Raw genomic sequence first — 20,019 nt, 5'->3', positions numbered from 1 at the left:
GGGAGATCGATAAAGCCTTTACAATTAATACACAGATATTTCATCTTATTCCCCATGATCTATCTTATGCTGATGGATATTCAATTTCCCTTCACATTTCCTGGAGTAAGCATATGCGGAAGTGTACTTTGAAGGTAACACTACAGTAGTGAACTACTAGAAAACACCAACATTAGAGTAGAAAATCTAAACAGAATTGTACGGTACCACATTCCTTGAATATCAGATGGAAGCAGGAATGCTGTATATTTATCCCTATTTTAACCAAAGGAATACTAGAGTTAATTACAGTGTGCCAACTGTTGCCCCAGTTAAGATCATTTAACTCTACTTCCTTTCTTGAAGATGGGAGTTATGATAACCGGCATCTAATTAGAAAAATATCTGATTTCGTACTTATCCATTGGACGCATGGCTTATCTCGTGTGCAACAGATTACACTTATCCATGGAGGAAATTCATATGGTGTTTGAAAGTTGGCTTGCATTTCTTCTTTTCAAAACTCTCTGCAAGTTTTTCAATATTCCTCCAGCATTGGTTTAGAATCGGAATAGGAAAATGCCCATTAACTGTATTGAAACTGGTACCAACCAAGTTGCAATTTTTGTTGCCATGCTTTAGAAGCATCTTTTTATTCATTAGTATCTACTGATTTAATGGTCTCAAGTAACGGTGCCTTTTGGTATCTCCAAAACGGAAAATTTTAGAGCATGAACGTATAACTTTGAAAGCTAAAAATCATCTTGGGCAGGTAGGCTTTGCATGCCAGCTTAATTGTGTTGTTTCAAATCCTTCCACTGAGGGTTAAAAAGGAGACAAGATTGCTCTTGTATAAAGCTGGTACATATTCAACAGGCCAAATGGCCTCCTCCTATGCTATAAGCATTCTGTGATTCAGGAAGCATTTAAAAGAACAAAACACTTTGTATCAGTATTTTTCATTCAAAAAACATCTTTTGACAACATTGCAATCCCCCTAGAGTTAAAAACCGGAAGACAGTTAAATCTATAGCTGAGCTGATATTTATAAAAGCCAGAGGTATTTGAGGCAGGTACGACTACAGCATTTAAAGACATTTGCACAGGTGCATTGGCAAGAAAGGTTTAGAGTGATGTGGGTTAGATGGAGCATTTTGGTGGGCATGGATGAGTTGGGCCAAAGGGCCTGTTTCTGCGCTGGATGACTCTGACTCTATGATTAATGTCCATTTAGGTAGATAAATATCCAATACGTGTGTTCTTTTGATTTTAAACCAATATTGATTGACTAAGTACATTATGTTTGATTACACAGTTTCAATACCAAATTTGAGATGAACGTTAGTGCAAAATGAATTAAACGTGCGCTCCAGACAATAGCAAATTTATAAAGAAAGATCAGAAAGATGCACCTGTTGAAAAAAACACATCGCATTCTGGAACAGCTGTTAGATAAACTGAAGTAAGTTAAATTCAATCAAATAAAAAGATCTGCCATGGGTAAACTATGTTGCTATTGTTTTAAGCATTTTTAATTTTCTCTCCTCTTCCATTGCTGGCAGTCTCTGTGCCGTGAACTATCCCTGCCAGGATATTGAGCAAGGGATCTCCTTCTGGCACTACACCATGTCTGGGAGAGCAGCCAGAACTGAGTATTATATTTCATCTCTGGGTTCAGCAGCCAGGAATAGAAGGAATGTCAGCTCTTGCTAGGAGGAACCCCTGGAGTCACCGGGAGACACAGTTGCCGATGTTTGATGTGTGTTTTTCTAATCAGGAAATCTAAATTGGGTGATTTTCTTTTTGAAGTTCCTATTTCTCTTTCACAAATTGAAATATCAATTTTCTTCAAATGTATTGCCTCCAATCTGTTACTGATTGATGAGTTGCCCAAGCTTGTTGGTTGTCAGTTTGCAAAGCGAAACATTACCATGAGCTTGTTCCAAAATGGGAACTTCTCCAGGGTGCTGACTCCCCTGTGATTGACCAGGCTCTCCAACCTGATCAACAGCAATGCATCGACGTCCACACTGATCGAACAGGCTTTAAAAGATCCATAATATTGCATTTGCAAATATTCAAAATTTATCAGAACTTAAAACATACTATTAAAAATATTTAAATTTATTTTAAAATATTTCACACTCCGTGACATGACCAAGGAGAATTGCTGCAATTGAGAAATCATCTGTGTTGGGGGTCCAGCGTTTAGAGGTAAACCCGCACAACTGCCCCCATATCTTCTGTCATCATCCTTATAATGCTTTTGGAAGTGGTAGTTTTCCTGTGTTAAGGTTTAGCTTTCAGGAAATATTACTAAGTCTGATCATTAGATATTCCATCACTGAAGGGAAGATTGTAGATTGATGTTCATAAAGTCGTGGTTGTGAAGGCAGGTACTTCCACACGACAGTAAATGGAGGACTGAACTATTGTTCAGCTGGATTTTGGGGGCTTGCTTTAGCTCTCCATTGGTAGAGGAGCTGCTCAGTTGTTGGTCTTTTGAATACAATAGTTGTTCTATTGAATGCAAAGGCTACTGACTCAAAAAAATACTGCAAGTGGAGACGCAACAGTATAAGTTCATAATGCCTGCTACAAATTCCATTGTTTCCGAAGAGGTTGTTAGAGGCGTGTGAAAATGGAAATGTTATATTAGAGCAATGGGGGGAACTCAGTTCAGGTCAGTGGCTAAGATTCATTCTAGTCTTACATGGAGAGTGTTTTCAGTTGCATATAAATGTTAAATTTCTGATTTGTTACAAATATTGAGCATTGGAATTTGATCAATTCTTGAGGTGCACTTTTTTCTCACCAACATGTAAAATTGATTACGGGCCTGTGCAAGCTGAGGAATCTTTTGTTCACTGAGATTTCTACAATTAAAACTCTTTTAAGAGGACTGATTTGCTTATTTTGTTCCGGCAACAAAGAATCATTTTGACTCCTCTTGAAATGAACAAAAAGATTTTATGTTTTCCCTCAAGTCCTAAATTAAAAGAACTTGATCATCCAGTTGAGTTGTTGCTGGGGCAAAATAAATGACAGAAGCTAACAACACTCCCATGAAAATGAATTGATCCACGGATCATTACTGGACCCTTCTAATCAGCTTCTACTGGATACTCGTCAATGAAGTCTTGTGATTGAAAACATTTTTGTGACTCAGATAGAAAATAGAAGGTTGCAGAGCAGTTTTTAAATGTGTAGAAAATTTTCAGTTTGTGTTTGTGCGATCAAATATCTCCCTCACAAAATCTGGAAAGCAAGGTTTGCTGGGGATTGTGATTATGACTTGCTTATAAATGCTCAGACCACAATGGCATTTATGTCAAGATCCTTAGCTCAAAATATTATGAAAATATATTGATTTAAACATATGGTTTCCATAGGAAATTACTGGAACTTTACCGAGACTTTGAATCCTCGACAATTGAACAGATTGCTTTGTTCAAAATCAACTAGCTGAGAGAAATATTTCCCTTTGTTATTCTGGTGGCATAGAAAATAATTTTTGGAGTTAGGCTGTGATTTTTTTTTAATGGAAAAACATTCCGTGCATTTTGCTTCCATGTGAATGATACATTTAAAAAGAGAGTGGTTCTTAAAATCTTTGAAATAATATATGCAAGTTTATGGATAGTTAAATGCCTTCTCTCCTCTCCACACCTAGCTAATTTTTTCAGGATTACTCTTGTGCTTTATTCTACCTGCTGCCTATTTTAGCAGTACCAATTATTTTATTTGTATCTATTACATACAGTAGATCACAGCATAAATTGTCTTGAATTTAGGGAACAAAGACTTTTTTTTAAAAACAGGGTCAGCTCACAAAAGGCACAGAGGCCTAAATATTCTGATCCAAGATGGGCCGTGCAGTTTTAGTAATGAATCTTTTGCTGCAAACTTCAATTACACCTGAGGGCCAGACGGCAAGGGCGAGAGACAAGTGGTTTGGTTGTTCCACACCTTGATTGAAAATGTGGCCGGCCAGGATTAAAGCTCCAGGTCAAGTTCAGGTGAGTTGGAACAGCCAGCAGCATAGTCTGTGTGCTGTGGCTATTTGCTGGCGGTAGAAAGAGATGGTAAAGAGATTAGGCAAGTATTGTAAGGAAGAAACTGTGTTGTGCCTTGAATTAGGTCCAACTGGAGGTGGGATCGCCCCTTTGCTTGGTGTATGGCTGATAGGGCTTGCCAACTTTCTCACTCCCAAATAAGGGACAAAAGGTGATGTCACCGCCCCACGCCCCACGTGAACTCACCCAGCCAGCGGCCACGTGCTCCCGCTCCACCAATGACGGCCGTCCGGGCTGGGAGGCAGGTTGTTATGCAACCTTCGTTAGGCGGCGCCCGGGCATACACTGTCCGGGCCTACAGTGCCCCCTGGGCCGAAAGTGTCCAGGCCTACAGTGTCCAGGCCTACAGCGCCCCCCCGGGCCTAGTATGGGACAAGGGCGGTCCCGTACGGGACAAACCAATTTAGCCCAATATACGGATGTCCTGGCTAATACAGGACAGTTGGCAACCCTAATGGCTGAGCATGATTGGACCAGTGCCCTGAGTTACGAGAGAGATGGGGGAAATAAGTTTCACAGTGAGGGATTGGAGTGGGATTAAAGCCACCAAATATTGATAGTAGTACAAGGAGGTTTAAAGATCCTCAGTTAGCGATATTGGAATTGGTGATAGGGAGATTAGAAATTGGCCCTGAGGATTGAGAGAGATTGAGACACTGGATGGTTGGGACCTGGTTTCATGGAATGGGGACCAAAATCAATAAAAGGTTTACATTGTGGGGCTACAAATCCAGATTTGTGCAGGCTAGACCTAGTTGTGTGGTAGTGCTAAACAGCGGTTCCTTCCAAGGTAACGGTCCAAGATTCCACCCACTTGCTGCAAGAAAATAGTACTGCAAGGAGAAAGATGGCCGTCTGTGCGCCCTGATGCTGAAATCAGATCAAAGACACCATGGTTAGTCACACATGGTAGTTCTCAGTCAATTATCTAGTAGGACACAAAACAGAAACCAACATTGTCACAATGGAGAAAATAGTTTTCAGTCACGTGGTGCTGATAAAACAGCTTTATGTGATTTAATTTCTGGTCAGGTATGTCTTTAGTGTCTTACTACATCAATCAATTGCTTTATATTCTCCTTAACCATTGTGAAATCATACAGTGTAACTTGAATTATGTTGCTTCTCCGAAAAGATTATCTAATACCTTTTTTTTAACATCACTGATTGTCCATATTTTCCTTTTCTGCTCCTCATCTTCCAAACAGTCCCAGCAGCATCTGCAATGGAGCCGGTGAGGGGTGGTGGAGGCATTACTACTAAAATACTACCGAGCACAAACTGGTGACCTGTGTATCACCATAACACCCTATTTGTTGTCTTCTGGAAGCCTGTTAACTGCTAATGATGCCCGGACATGAAAAGCCGTCCCAGGGAGTGGCGCAGTTTTTTGCCATGATGTCTGTCAGCTTTTTCCTTTTCATATGGATGCAGTTAAGTGGGCCTCTTTGGAATGTAATTGGAGGGTGGTGGGGGTGGGAGAAGGACCGCCTAGAGCCATCCCCGAGGTACACCAGCAAAGCATGACTCCAACATCCCAGGCACATTATTTATATGACCAGGAGCATGTGGCTTTGAGAATGAACATCAAAGTTTGTCTAGCACACCATAATTTACATCGGTGACAACTAAACCGGGTAAAGGTCAGGAGGTGGCTGACTAACTGCTTTTTTTTGAAGTATTGTTCCCCTCACAGATATCCAAAAAGCCTAATTGTTTCTTATTGAAACAAAGTGTATAACCTTGCCCTCAACATGAAAACAAATTACCCTGGGTAACATACAGATACAATACACTAAAGATACAGCAGTGTCCACTGTTGAGTGAGAGGATACAGGTCCATTCCCTCCATTCTTCATACAACCTCTGAATCTCAACTATGCTGCTGTGTGGGTGAGTGAACACGGTTCTCTGGGAGGCAGGGTGTTGGTAAATTAAAAGAAAGACAAAAATTCCCTTTCTTCGATTTTTGTTTTAAATTGCACTCTATGACTTCCTCAATGTCTTTGTTGGAGAGGCAGCAGGTAATTTATCTGTCATTCATGCCCCTGTTTGAACTTCAAGCCAATATTTGCATTTGAGGGTTGCACGTGAAATATAGCATGTTGGGTGCGATACCAGGTGCTATTCCACACTTGTCAGTCAATAGTCCAACAGAATGCAACATTTTAAGAGTGTAGAACTTATTTCCACAGTGAAGTGCCCTTATCAAAGTCAAAAATGCCAACCTGAATGGCGACAACTATCTTCTGCTCAACTAATCCTTCTCACCTTCATGCCGCCCCTAACAATTAATTACCCGTTTTCCTCCAACACTTCTTTTTCTATTGTGCCGCAAGGGTGGCAGAGCTGTTATATCACTGGTTCAAACGTGACTGCCTGGAGCTTGTCACCTGGAGCCTGGAACTTGGGCTTCCTCCAAGTGCTCCAGTTCCTTCACACATCCTGTGGGTGCACAGGTTAGTGGATCAATTGGCCATGGTAAATTGCCCCTAGTGTGTAGATGAGTGGTAGAATCTGGGGGAGTTGTTGTGAAAGTGGAGAGAATAAAATGGGGATTATGTAGGATCCATGAAAATGGATGCATGATGGTAAGTGCAGATTCAATGGGCCAAAGTGATATTTTCTGTGCTCCATGACTCTTGAGTTTTAAATTGCTCTATTGTTTACAAAAATGAAATAAGATTTTTCTGTGTGCTTCCCTTCGTCTTTCACATGCTCTCCACTGCTTCCAAATTATTGCTTCCATCCTCGTCAAAGACTGTTTCCTGACCACTGACTCTGTCTCCCTCACTAGCTACTGCCTGAGGCACAGATTATTTACAAATGGTTTGGTCTTTTTTGCTTTGAACTGAGATTCTAACCCTTATCCTCTCATTGGGACTGTCTTGATCCACCTCCAAACCATTATACAGCCAGACTCAGCTCATCTGTTCCTGATACTTATGTTACTACCAGACACAAGTATTCTGAAGCTCTCTTGGCTATCTTCCTGCATTCCAAATTCTATAATCCCATCCAAAGCTCTACTAACTGTATCGTAAATAGCATCAAGATTGTTCACCCAGACCGGCATCATATCATTGATACTTTGACTTTAAAATCCTAAACTTGTATTTACATCTGTCCATTTGTCATTGCTTTTGAAAGGCCAAAATGTCAGATACCAAGTTCAGGATTTCCTTCCCTAAACCCTCATACCCATCTCCTTTCCTATCACCAAAGCTTTTGATACTGGACCTAATTTCTTCTTCTGGAAGCCATTGTCAAATTTTGTCTGATGACACCCCTGAGAACCTGGGGATATTTTGCTCAGTTAAACAGTTTGTACAAGTTTGCAAACAGTTTGGGTGGCACGGTGACACAGCAGTAGAGTTGCTGCCTTGCAGCGCTTACAGCGCCAGAGACCCAGGTTTGATCCCGACTATGGGTGCAGTCTGTACAGAATTTGTACGTTCTCCCCGTGATCGCGTGGGTTTTCTCTGAGATCTTCGGTTTCCTCCCACACTCCAAAGACCTACAGGTTTGTAGGTTAATTGGCTTGGTATAAATGTTTAAAAAAAGTCCCTAGCATGTGTCGGATAGTGTTAATGTGCAGGGATCACTGGTTTGGTGCAGACTCGGTGGGCCGAAGGGCCTGTTTCTGCGCTATATCTCTGAACTAAACTGTCTTATAATTTACATTAAGCTGGAGTAACTCAGCAGGACAGGCAGCATCTCTGGAGAGAAGGAATGGGTGACGTTTCGGGTCGAGACCCTTCTTCAGACTGGTTAAGGATAAGGGAACCGAGAGACATAGACGATGATGTAGAGAAATCAATAACAGAAACGTCACCCGTTCCTTCCCTCCAGAGATGCTGCCTGTCCGCTGAGTTACTCCAGCATTTTGTGTTTATCTTCGGTTTAAACCAGCATCTGCAGTTCCTCCGATACATAATTCACATTGTTGTGATTGTTATAAAGAGAGGAGCAAAAAGGGGAATTCCGCCTCCCCAAAAAACAGAATACATCTCAGAGAAGTAGGGAAAGTAAATGTCTTGACATCTCAGGTTGGGCATTACAGCTGAGCGATTGCACTCTTTCTGCTAATTACATTAGATTTTTGACCAGAGAATAAAATTGAGTTCCCTTTGGAGAAAAGAAATTAAATTTCATTTGGAGGGACAGTGTAATTTTCTAACAACATAAAAGGAAAAACTAGGAACTGCATGTGCTATAGAGTTTACTGCAGAGTTGCTTAGCACTACCAACATAAAAGCAGGTTTTTTGTATCAATCAAACTTTTCTTGTCACATTTACGATAGTTCCTGGATCTTGTTTGTTCAGCTGGAAATTCTCCCTAATACCATTCTAACTAGTCTCTACGTGAAAGGGCATGGTGACAACCTTCACAGCCTCACTTGTCTGTAGACAACAGCATATTAAAGTCAGCAAATGATACAGAACTTTGCAAAGCAAGGGTAATGATTATTACCATTAAAACCTATTGAATTACCATGTTCAGAGAACTTGTGGGAAGACGTGTAATTTGATGCCCTTAGAAAAGACTGATTTTGAGAGGCAATCTGCAATGAAAAATCACAATTATGTGTGAATGGTGCTTGGTATCCATTAACAAAACGTGGCAAGGACTTCTAAAAAAGCAAACGAGGCTCAAAAAGAATAGATTACAAATGTACACAATTGAGTACTTTACAAATCAGTGGATATTGCTCACTGGAAAACTGAAGGCACTGTCCTTCAGTAGGCTATGAAGTGCTCAGAAGGATTCCAGGTAATGCTCATTATGATATTACTAGGGATGTGGGGTGTTAACTATGAAAGAGGATGGGAAAGTTAAGATTGTTCCAGTGGGATAAGATTAAACTGAGCTAACAGAGATTTTCAACATAATGAGCATTGTTCATAGATTGCAGAAAACTACTCCTCCCACGAGTGAGTTTGTGATCAAAGATTGTGCATTTAAAATTACCAGTAAGAGATGAGTTTAGTTCAGAGATATAGCATGGAAACAGGCCCTGCAGCCCATGGAGTGCACGCAGACCATTGATCCCCGTACACTAGTTCTATGTAATCCCATTTTCACATCCTACCCACTGGGGGCAATTCATGTGGCGACTCTTTGCACAATTTGGGTGTGCAAAAAAAAATATCATTGTGACTGGACACATGTGACAATAAAGTTTATTTCATTCATTCATTCATTCATTCATTCAATATTATCCAACATTCTCATCCACTATCCTCACACTAGGGGCAATTTACATAGGCCAATTAACCTACAAACCTGCATGTCTTTGGAATGTGGGAGGAAACCAGAGCACCCAGGGAAAACCCACACAGTCACAAGGAGAATGTACAAACTCCACACTGACAGCACCCATAGTCAGGATCACACCTGTGTATTTCGTATTGTAAGGCAGCAACTCTACGATGTAAAGCAAGAATCTATTTCATTTGCCTTTGGTCCTACATGAACAGTTCTGTCAGCCAAGGCAATGAAAGGTGATTCCATAAATAAATTTAAAACCGAAATGGCCAGGTAGTCGATGATGAGAAATTTGCAAGATTTACCAATTGGAGTGGCAAAAGGACATCTGCTCATTCAAAGAGTCAGCACAGACATGGAAATGCAAAAGGCTTCCTCAACTGCTACTAGTTTCCATGATTCTTTGTTTTATTATTAATGATGGTCTCATTGTGTCTAATGCACTACTGTTGTCCAAAGGTTGGATTGTAGACTGTAACATTCACAGCACACAATAGTTATACAATGGCTTCATAATCCATTCTAATTTACATCTATATGTTACTGCCAGAATAAAAAAATAAGGTTTACGTATGCTATTAAGTTCAAGTAATCACATCCATTTCTTGATAACCCGAAGATGAAACTCACTGCTGAGAAAAGTCTACTACAGACTACTGTAAATCTTTTTGATGGAACTCACTCCCTGAAGAAGCTGGAAGGCTTCTGGCTTGTGTCAAATGCCATTCCTCTGAGTAATAAATTTCACAGTGCAAAGAACAAAAAGAACAAAATGCATGCAGATTTGTAACTTTCAAAAAATGATGTGTAAAAAAACATTGAAATAGTTCAAGAGCATTTCACCTCACTACCTCAAATGGACATTTACTTCCATGTTATTAAATAGTCCACATCATTATTACCTGCTCTGGTACCATATTCTAATCTCCTTCTCCAGGATTCACTCATCTAATCTAATTTTGAGTATTGGCAGAGTTCTATCTATAGCCACTGCACAATCCCTCAAAGTGTAGTTTAATTTAGAGGTACAGTATGGAAATAGGCCCTTTGGCCCACCGAGTCCACGCAGACCATCGATCACCCATTCACAATCATTCAATGTTACACACTACCAGTATTTTACAGAGCCCGATTAATCTACAAACTCTCATATCTTGGGAGGAAACTGGAGCACCCAGAGGAAACCCATGCGGTCACAGGGAGAATATGCAAACTGCACACTGACAGAACCCGGGGTCAGGATCGAACCTAGGTCTCTGGCGCTGTGAGGCACAAACTCCACCAGCAGCGCCACTGTGCCGCCCCTGTGCACATAGATCCTGACTACGGGTGCTGTCTGCATGGAATTTGTACGTTCTCCCTGTGACCTGCGTGGGTTTTCTCCGAGATCTTCGGTTTCCTCCCACGCTCCAAGGACGGACAGGTTTGTAGGTTAATAGGCTTTGTAAATGTAAAAATTGTCACCAGTAGTTGTGTAGGATAGTGTTAATATGCGGGGATCGCTGGTCGGCGCGGACTCGGTGGGCTGAAGAGCTTGTTTCTGCACTGTATCTCTAAATTTAAAAAACGAAACCAAATAAATTCCATAACAATTTCCTATGAAGTTAATTCTCCTAATCCTAATCCTACATTTAACTTGTATCTGGGTCCCCTTCTCAGTACTCTCCCAAAGCACAGTCATGATCTTCTAGTTTTGGAAATCATCTGCTTCTGATATCGCTAACCCATTGTCTCCTAAATTTTAAAAATGTCCTTACTATCCTTATTAGATGACAAAAGGCCTATTTTTCAGGTGGTGGGGGTTAAGGGGAGAAGGTAGGAGAATGGGGTTGAGAAGGAAAGATAAATCAGCCATGATTGAATGGCGGAGTAGACTTGATGGGCCAAATGGCCTAATTCTACTCCTGTAACTTATGAACTTTTTCAAATCAAAATTGTGCTCAGTGGTTGTCCAATGGCTGAGTTCTGTGTGACATTGTGTGTCAGTATTATGCTAAGATCTTGTACTAGCACAAATACTTATTTGGTTATGTTTAAATGTCAGCCAGTATTTGTCCGAGACATGTAGACAGGAACCTTAACCGAAGCACAATACTTCATCAACTAATTTTTGCTTCTCATGTTTTTCCCAAGATGATACTGGTGATGGCAGTGAGAAATAGATTTTCTTTACAGGAAAAAGGAAAGAAAATACACCTGTTTTCAGAAAGAAAACAAATGTAACCACGGGGGAAATGGTGTTGTGAAAGGATAAAAACTCAGCTCACAATAATTACATTTCTAAAAAGCAACCAGAAATGAAGTTGGGACAGCCAGAGTTTTAATGTATAACGAGACCAAGTGGACCCGTTGGGCCCAAACCTCTCCTGCATTGGTGCAGCACCCTCTCCTTCTATTATCTCAATGTAGTTAGGTTAGGTAAGGGGAGGTGCAGCGAGACCTGGGTGTCCTTGTACACCAGTCACTGAAGGTTGGCGTGCAGGTACAGCAGGCAGTGAAGAAAGCTAATGGAATGTTGGCCTTCATAACAAGAGGATTTCAGTATAGGAGTAAAGAGGTTCTTCTGCAGTTGTGTAGGGCCCTAGTAAGACCACATCTGAAGTATTGTGTACAGTTTTGGTCTCCTAATTTGAGGAAGGACAGCCTTGTAATTGAGGCAGTGCACGTAGGTTCACGAGATTGATCCCTGGGATGGCGGGACTGACATATGAGGAAAGATTGAAAAGACTAGGCTTGTATTCACTGGAGTTTAGAAGGATGAGAGGGGATCTTATAGAAACATATAAAATTATAAAAGGACTGGACAAGCTAGATGCAGGAAAAATGTTCCCAATGTTGGGCGAATCCAGAACCAGGGGCCACAGTCTTAGAATAAAGGGGAGGCCATTTAAAACTGAGGTGAGAAAAAACTTTTTCAACCAGAGAGTTGTGAATTTGTGGAATTCTCTGCCACAGAGGGCAGTGGAAGCCAAATCACTGGATGGATTTAAGAGAGAGTTAGGTAGAGCTCTAGGGGCTAGTGGAATAAAGGGATATGGGGAGAAGGCAGGCACGGGGTATTGATTGGGGATGACCAGCCATGATCACAATGAATGGCGGTGCTGGCTCGAAGGGCTGAATGGCCTCCTCCTGCACCTTTTTTCTATGTTTCTGTCCCCCCCCTCCCCTCCCCTCTTTCCCTTCTCCCCCTCCCTCCTCCCCTCCCCCCCCTCGCCCTCCCCTCTCCCCTCCCTCCACCCCTCTCCCCTCCCTCCACCCCATCCCTCCCCCTCCCCCTTCCCCTCCACCCCATTCCATCCCCCTCAACCCCCCTTATCCTCCCTCCCCCTCCCCCCTTCCCCTCCCCCCACTCCATCCATTTAAAACCCCCCTTCTCCTCCCTCTCTCCCCCCTCCCTCCCTAGGAGATAGATTTAAACTTTAAGATGTGAATAACTTAAAAAATATAACACCGATTTCAATGAAACCTCTTCCATTAGCACCAAAGGGACGATGGTGAGTAAGGTGGGCCTAAAATTGTCGCGCTATAATGTACTGTTTTGGCTGTAGTTCAGGAACAAACAAACAAACACGAGAGTTTTAGTATATAGATGACAGAACTTTAAGAGTTTTCTTAAGGATTGGCCAGTTGTATTTAGTGCTATGTTTGGATTTTCATATTTTCATTAAAGAGTTCTTAAAAACTTGGGTGAATGGTGTGAAAAGAACTGTAGCAACATGCATGAAATGTTGGTTGACAAGCTTAAAACAACGTGTTTCAAAGATTAGAGAAAATCGGTCATTGAACTGGAAAGAGAGCAATGCTGGTTCTTCTCCCTTTTTCAAAGTATATCAATGTCTTCAGCTTGGGCATAATTTACAAATTTTCTAAACAATACTTGGAGTTTCACAAACAACTTTGAGTATTTGGGAGACATTGGTATAGGCTGCTGGCGATGGCCTTTAAATAAAAACAAATTATAGAAGGCAGTCAAGTAGTAATAATAGTAGGCACAGGTGAGATGTACTGGTAGTTTTGAAGAACATTTTCCACTGATGACCAAGAAGAAGGGAATGATGAAGGAACAGGGAGCATTGGTGGGAGGAAAGCCATAAGTGATAGGAGCAGAATTAGGCCATTCGGCCCATCAAGTGTACTCTACCATTCAATCATGGTTGATCTATCTTACCCTCTTAAATCCATTCTCCTACCTTCTCCCCATAACCCTTGACTAGATAACAGAAGAGCACAGTGTCCTATTGCCCACAGCCCGCAGCTTCTAAACCATAGCCACGAGAAGGCACAGGAAGGTAATCGCATCCGTAAAGGTGAGCAGGCTCTGTAGCAGCAGAGCAGCTACAGAAAAGGCTACCAAGTGGCTGAGGGGAAAATCATGGGGCTCACACTGCCTTCAGTGTGGCCACACTGCCACATAAACTCGTCAATCCCCTTTTGCAATTACTGGCACAGATTGAGCTCTGTACTGCCATTTTCCCTCAGTCTCAGGCAGACACAGACCACAGCAATGAGTATTGCGAGACCACACTGCAAGAAGTATGCAGAGCATTAAACTCTGACGGGCATGAGCAGGCAGCTGCACAGCAATGCTGCCTTTGGCATCCTTGCATTCATATCTGCATATGACAACTTGCTGCCTGTTTTGCTCCCTGTTTTTGATGGGAGTCGTAAACAAAATTCTAAGTGTAATTATAAAAATGAATGCATTTCTGAGACAAATGATTTTAGTCCATCACCTCTGTGACTTTTCTGACAGTGTTTGTACAAATTAGACAAGATTTGTAGTGATCCTTGTATTGAGTTGTTTAACACTGATCGGACTAATTGATCAGTCTAATAATAGAAGCTACTAAAATCCATTGTGTTGTTCAAGTCCAGTTATTAATATCTGGTCCATGATGATCAATTTTAATGTGCGTGGGTTACCCAGGAATAGAGGTTCATAGCAGTTACATGAAGTAGATGAGAACAAGTTGTGTTTTCCAGTCAACATTCTCATCGTAAATTCCCAGCTCAGTACAGCTATTTGACCATTATTGTTTTTGATTCAACATAACTAACTGTATTTTTGAATTTCCTAAAACATTACTTTTAGTTTGTTCAAGGGTGCAGGACCATGACACACTGTTTCCGATGGTTGGATGTATTTAAATATGAAAGGATGGCTGAGACTCAGAGTGCATACAGCATAGCTTAAATCCTCAAGCAGAATGATTCCATCCAATTTGAGACAAAAACTGCAGCCAATTGGGACATTCCCAGTAACTGACGTGGCAGCCATTTGTTCTCTTTGTAAGGAGGATTTAATCCTCTTCTATACATCTCACTTGTGGCTTACAAATGGTACCAAAACCACTAAACACATGGTTTGATAATAGTGCACATCATCTAAATTGTAAGCAGGTTGTGCGTCACATTTTACTTGTATCCGCTGCCCAGATGTTGAGTTTAGTGGAATGACTGTTCACTGACCTTGCATTCACAGGAGCACCAGACCTTGCTTCTCGGCATGGGTCCTGCCTGAATGTTGTTGAATTGTGTTGTTAATAAGCCAAATACTTTTTTAAGGTTTTGAGAATCTATTCGCCGTGGCTGTTTTAACTAATCTGATTGTACGCTGGTCGAGTGAACTATAAGATTTTGTTCATACACCCCAGAGTTTAAAACCAGAATCACAAAATGGTTGCACCATGGAATGAGCCCATTTGCTTAATAAGTCAGTTCCAGGTCTATTGCAATTCACCAGTGCCTTATTCCCATAGCCAATAAATTCTTTCAGCTATTTGTCTTGCTTCTTTTTAGATGTTACATTCAACTTTATCTGGCAGTACATTCCAGACCTAATGACTTGCTATATATATATACATATATTATATATACATATATACATTATATATACATTATTTATATATATATATAAATCCTTGTGTCATATTTGATACTGTTGCTAATCACCTTTGTTCTGCACTCCCTCATTCTTCACCCCTCCACCAATGTGAATGTTTTCTCTCCGTCTGCTCTGTCAAAATGCACGTTTTTTAAATTGTTCTATCTGATCCCGGCCCAACCTCCTTCTATTTCAAGGGGAACAACCCATGTTCTCCACTGTACCCACAGAACAAAAATACCTCACCCCCTGAATAATTGTTGGAGATTTCCTCAGCACCCTCTCTCGTATATTTTCCTAAAATGTGGTCTTTTCTCTTCGCTGGAAAAAGTTAGGTATGTACTTGGCTGGAAATTAATTAATGTTGCACAGAGGTAGTGAGAGTTACGTGGGTGAGTTTGGTCGTAAATTGTAGGAATGCCACCATGCTGTGCGATTAGTGTGAACCTGCAACTTTTGGGTGCACTTAGATGATGTCATATCTCATGCACTGCTCATTTGCAGCTGAAAATGGGTTATAATTTCTGCTTTGGAATGATCGTGGGGCACTTGGGGAATGAGGTTTTCATAGTTACATTCATTTTATCAGAGCTATTTAAAGGTTACTCAGCAGAAATCTATGTGCCCATATGTAATAATAATGTTCTAAGGCTTTTCCACTTTATGCATTGTATCATGTAACCAACTGCTACCTTATGAGGTAACACTGTTCAGAAATGCATGCGTTTTTGGCACTCTGAAGAAGAATGCCGTTCCAGACAGAAAGCTTTTAATTCATTAATATAATAATTTTATAGTTTGAACTCTGCACTATTTTTAGGAATCCATATGAGAGATACTAAGATGTCAGCCATTTTAGCATTCCTGCCGATCAAATTAGAGCCGTATATCCATGTCATTATCTCTTAGATACTGGAAGCTGGTAAGTTAAACTGGCAAATGTAAACTTTTTTATTTAGCAAAACAGAGAATGCCAAAAAGATTATTTTTATGTGCTTCCTATTAGACAAGCAACCAGTTAAATAATCCCAAAGTAACAAGTGACAATATACACAGAGGGAGCAGTTAATCATGTGGTACATATCTTAAAGGAGTGTTTAACCAATATGGCATAAGCTGTCTTACATCCTTGCTTCAATAACGAAAAAAGAAAAAAGCGAAACAAAAAAAGACAATGTAAATGACCGAGTAATTTGACATATCCTTCAGAGACTTTATCGTGGACCATTGTTCCACATTTGGCCTTTCCTGTTTTGTGATCGTTTTGAGCCTTATTGCTAGGTTGCCTTACTCTCTCTCTCTCGTTGTGTGGGGTTAGTGAAGCACCAAATCCGGGTCACACTGTGGGCAAAGCAAATTGAGATTTGGCTTTTAAATCTATCAATAAGCTACAGAGCTCTACGTATCATAGCACATGCATTTATATCTGAGACCTGTGGCCACTTAAACTGCTGATTGTAACTCCCAGTAAAACTGAGCTAAGTTTTGTTGTCAACAAATGTTGATGTGTGGAAAATGCTTCCAACTGTACATCCTGCTTGCAACGCAGAAATGATTGATATTTGTGGTTGATGACTCAGTGGAATATACAATAAGGTGAGTTCTGAATCAAGTTAAAACTATAAAGTTATGGAGTAATAGACAAGTTATAGAGTTACACAGCACAAAAACAGGCTCTTCAGCCCAACTTGCCCATGCAAACCAAGATGCCCCATCTAAACTAGTCCCATTTGCCCACATTTGGTCCATATCCCTCTAAACCTTTCCTATCCAGTTCAGTGTCATTTAAATGTTGTTATTGTACCTGTCCCAACTATCTTGTCAGGCAACTCATTCCATATACCCACCACCCTCTGAGTGAAAAAGTTGCCCCTCGGGTTCCTATTAAATCTATATCCTCTGATCCTTGATTCCCCTACCCTGGGTAAATGACTCTATGCATTCACCCTATTAATTCCCCTCATGATTTCCCAAAGTTCTATGGATTCTGAAATTTGTTCCTGTAGATTGAAATGTCCAAATGTAACCCCACAAATTAAGAAAGAAAGGGGAGAGAAAACAAGGTAGCTGTTAGCCTAATATCAGTAGCTGGGGAAATACTGTTACTTATAATGAAAGATTGATTATCAAAACATCTTGAATAGGGTAATAAGATTGAGAAGAATCAGCATGAATTTATGAAAGAAAATCAGGTTTGAATAATCCACTGGGTGGCACAGTGTTGCTATTGGTAGAGCTGCTGCCTCCCAGAACCAGAGTCCCAGAGACAATCCTTACCTTGGATGCAGTCTGTGTGGAGTTTGCATGAGACTATGTGGGTTTCCTCTGGGTGCTCCAGTTTCCTCCCACATCCCAAAGACGTACGGATTACGTGGATTAACGTAAATTTCCCAAGTGTCTTGGGAGTGGATGAAAAAGTGAGATAACATAAAACTAGTATGAACAGGTGATCAATGATTGGGGTGGACTTGGTGGTCGAAGGGCCAGTTTCCATGCTGTATCTCTAAAACTAAAACACTGGAATACTTTGAGGATGTAACAAGCAGAAGAGATAAGTGGACTTCAAATATATTGGGTTTGCCATACAAGGAGAGGTTGAGTAGACTACGCATATATTCTATAGAATTTAGATGAATGGAAAAGGGTTTCATGTAACTTACAACATTTTTCCGAGGCTTGAAGGTTGGATGCAGGAAGAATGTTTCCACTGGCATAGTCAAGAAGCAGCGATCCCATCCCAGAACAAGAGGTGGGCAGGTTAGGACTGAGGAGGAAAATTATTTTTACACAGGGTGGTGAATCTACCAAATTCTCCATCCAAGAGGGCTGTGCAGACTCAGTTGTTAAGATTGAAAGATTTCTTGAACGTTAAGGGAATCAGGTTATAGGGCTCTGACGCGTGTGAACACGAGGAAAGCTGGAGGCCCAGATGGTATATCTGGGCGAGTACTAAAGTCTTGTGCTACTCAGCTTGCTCCAGTGCTCACCACAATATTCAACCTCTCCTTGACAAAGTCCGTGGTCCCTGCATGCTTCAAAAGATCCATCATTGTACCGGTGCCAAAGAATGCCTCTCCAGCGTGTTTAAATGACTACCGACCGGTGGCCCTCACCTCGGTTGTCATGAAATGCTTGGAGAGGCTAGTCAAGAAGCACATCTGCGCCCTCCTTCCTCGCAACATGGACCCACTACAGTTCGCATACCGTCCGAACAGGTCCACGGATGATGCGGTCTCCCAGGTTCTACACACCACTCTCTCTCATCTGGACAGCCAGGGGGGCTATGTGAGGATGCTGTTCATTGACTTTAGTTCAGCATTCAACACAATAGTCCCCAGCAGACTGGTTGAAAAGCTGCTGGAACTGGGGCTTAGCACCCCTCTGTGTGCCTGGGTCCTGGACTTTCTCACTGCCAGGCCCCAAGTGGTCAGGATGGGGGAACACACATCTAGCTCCCTCACCCTGAACATAGGATCCCCCCCAGGGCTGCGTCCTTAGCCCCCTACTGTACTCCCTGTACACACATGACTGTAGGGCCAGGTTCAGCTCAAACTCCATCATCAAGTTTGCTGATGACACTGTGGTGGTGGGCCGGATCTCCAACAACGATGAGAAGGCCTACCGGGAGGAGGTGGCTGATCTGGCACTCTGGTGTCAGGACAATAGCCTCCTCTTGAATGTCACTAAAACAAAGGAGCTGATTGTGGACTTCAGAAGGGCTAAACATCCAAGGACGTACACGCCACTGGAGATAAATGGGTCTATTGTGGATAGGGTGAGCAGTTTCAAATACTTGGGAGTCCGCATCGCAGAGGATCTGACGTGGGCAACGCACATTGCCGCACTGGTGGGTAAGGCTAAGCAGCGCCTTTACCACCTTAGACAACTGAGGAAATTCAGAGTGTCGCTGAGGATCCTTCATTGCTTCTACTCTGGGGCTGTAGAGAGCATCCTGTCCGGCAACATTACAGTCTGATTTGGGAACAGCTCTGCCCAGGACAGGATGGCCCTGCAGAGAGTAGTGCGTTCGGCAGAACGCACCATGGGAACTACACTCGTCCCCCAGCAGGACCTATACATCAGGAGGTGCAGATCCAGAGCAAGCAAGATCATGAGGGACCCCTGCCACCCCAGTAACGGACTGTTCCAGATGCTACGGTCAGGCAAACGCCTCCGCTGTCACGCTGTGAAAACGGAGAGGATGAGACGGAGCTTCTTCCCACAGGCCATCAGGACTGTCAACTTTGATAACCCCAGAGACTAAATTTTTGTCGACACTTTTTGTGCTATGTTTAGTAACTTATTAACTTTATTTATATGCTGTAACTGTAATTCTTTTTGTGCACAACCCGCAGGCATTGCTACTTTCATTTCACTGCACATCGAGTATGTGTATGTGACAAATAAATTTGACTTGACTTGACTTGAAAGTGCAGGAACACAGTTGGCAGAAGAAACTCAGCATTGATCTTAATGAATGGTGGAGCAGGTTCCGAGGGCCAGAGGCCTGCTCCTGCTGTTTGTTTTGTCATATTCACAGTTGCAATTTGCCACAGTCACATTGTATTGTGTGAAATTAACAAATATCAGGAGTAAATCCAACCCATTAGACAGAAAATACACTGAAATAAAACAAAAAATGTACAAAATGCTCTGCAGTATTTCTCCTAAGTATTCACCTATGGGAAATGTTGTCAACAGCGCTGTCAAGTAACACTTAACCAAAACCTGCTCACCGTTGCCAAGTTTGTTTTTTTCCAAGACCACTTGGCTCCACATTTTATCACAGTCCAAATATGGTTCAAAGAGCT

At 41.7% G+C, this 20,019-nt stretch overlaps 1 protein-coding gene across 3 annotated transcripts in view; it reads left to right on the top strand.

Annotated features, from left to right (window-relative positions):
- The window catches only part of LOC144603518 (ELKS/Rab6-interacting/CAST family member 1-like), a 422,464-nt gene that overhangs the window by 363,045 nt on the left and 39,400 nt on the right, over positions 1–20,019 (top strand). The gene's annotated exons all lie outside the window — the stretch shown is intronic.

This window comes from Rhinoraja longicauda, chromosome 20 (assembly GCF_053455715.1).
Source record: "Rhinoraja longicauda isolate Sanriku21f chromosome 20, sRhiLon1.1, whole genome shotgun sequence".
Classification (NCBI taxonomy): Eukaryota; Metazoa; Chordata; class Chondrichthyes; order Rajiformes; family Arhynchobatidae; genus Rhinoraja; species Rhinoraja longicauda.
This window is presented reverse-complemented; position numbering and strand designations above follow the sequence as displayed.